Source organism: Pan paniscus, chromosome 13 (genome assembly GCF_029289425.2).
Source record: "Pan paniscus chromosome 13, NHGRI_mPanPan1-v2.0_pri, whole genome shotgun sequence".
Classification (NCBI taxonomy): domain Eukaryota; kingdom Metazoa; phylum Chordata; class Mammalia; order Primates; family Hominidae; genus Pan; species Pan paniscus.
Window position 1 is genome coordinate 59,089,690 of NC_073262.2, and position 902 is coordinate 59,090,591.

Below are 902 nucleotides of genomic sequence, written 5' to 3' on the forward strand. Positions count from 1 at the left end.
GGCTGAAGAGGGAGAAAGGCTTAAGCCCAGGAGTTCAAGACCAGCCTGGGCAACATAGTGAGAACCCATCTCTACAACAGCAATAAAAAATTAGCTAGGCATGGTGGTGCATGCCTGTGGTCCCAGCTACTTGGGAGGCGGAGGTGGGAGGATTGCTTGAGTACAGGAGTTTGAGTTTATAGTTAACTATTATTGGGCCACTGCACTCTAACCAGGATGACAGAGTGAGAAAATATTTAAAATATTCATCAACTTTGACTTAATTTCACTTAAAGGATATATCCTTAAGAATCAATTTGACAAGTTATCTTTTTATAGTTCATAAGTGTGATGATTGGGTTTTTATGCTCTTGTATGTGATGCCCCTCCCTCAAATCTTGTCATGATGTTGGCACATTACCCATCTGATGTTAAAAAAGAATCAACTGGACAAGGAAACAAAGATATTCAAAGTAATGTTATCTATAATACAGATTGGAAACTGTCTTTGTAGGTTGTTGAATAGGCAGTAAGCAGAATAAGTCAGCATATACCTTTCCATTAAAATACTATGCAGGCAGGCTGGGCACGGTGGCTCACTCCTGTAATCCCAGCACTTTTGGAGGCTGAGGTGGGCGGATCATGAGGTCAGGAGATCGAGACCATCGTGGCTAACACGGTGAAACCTCATCTCTACTAAAAATACAAAAAATTAGCGGGGCATGGTGGTGGGCACCTGTAGTCCCAGCTACTTGGGAGGCTGAGGCAGGAGAATCCCACTTGAACTCAGGAGGCGGACCTTGCAGTGAGCAGAGATTGCGCCACTGCACTCCAGCCTGTGCAACAGAGTGAGACTCAGAAAAAAAAAAACAAAAACAAACAAACAAACAAAAACTATGCAGGCAGTAAAAACAAAGATATAG

General features: G+C 42.8%; 1 non-coding gene across 1 annotated transcript; it reads left to right on the forward strand.

Annotated features, from left to right (window-relative positions):
* Positions 1 to 306: 306 nt before the first annotated feature.
* Positions 307 to 410, forward strand: LOC112439199 (small nucleolar RNA U13). Its single transcript, XR_003027497.1, has one exon. It is a non-coding gene; the product is annotated as a small nucleolar RNA U13 (small nucleolar RNA).
* Positions 411 to 902: the final 492 nt, after the last annotated feature.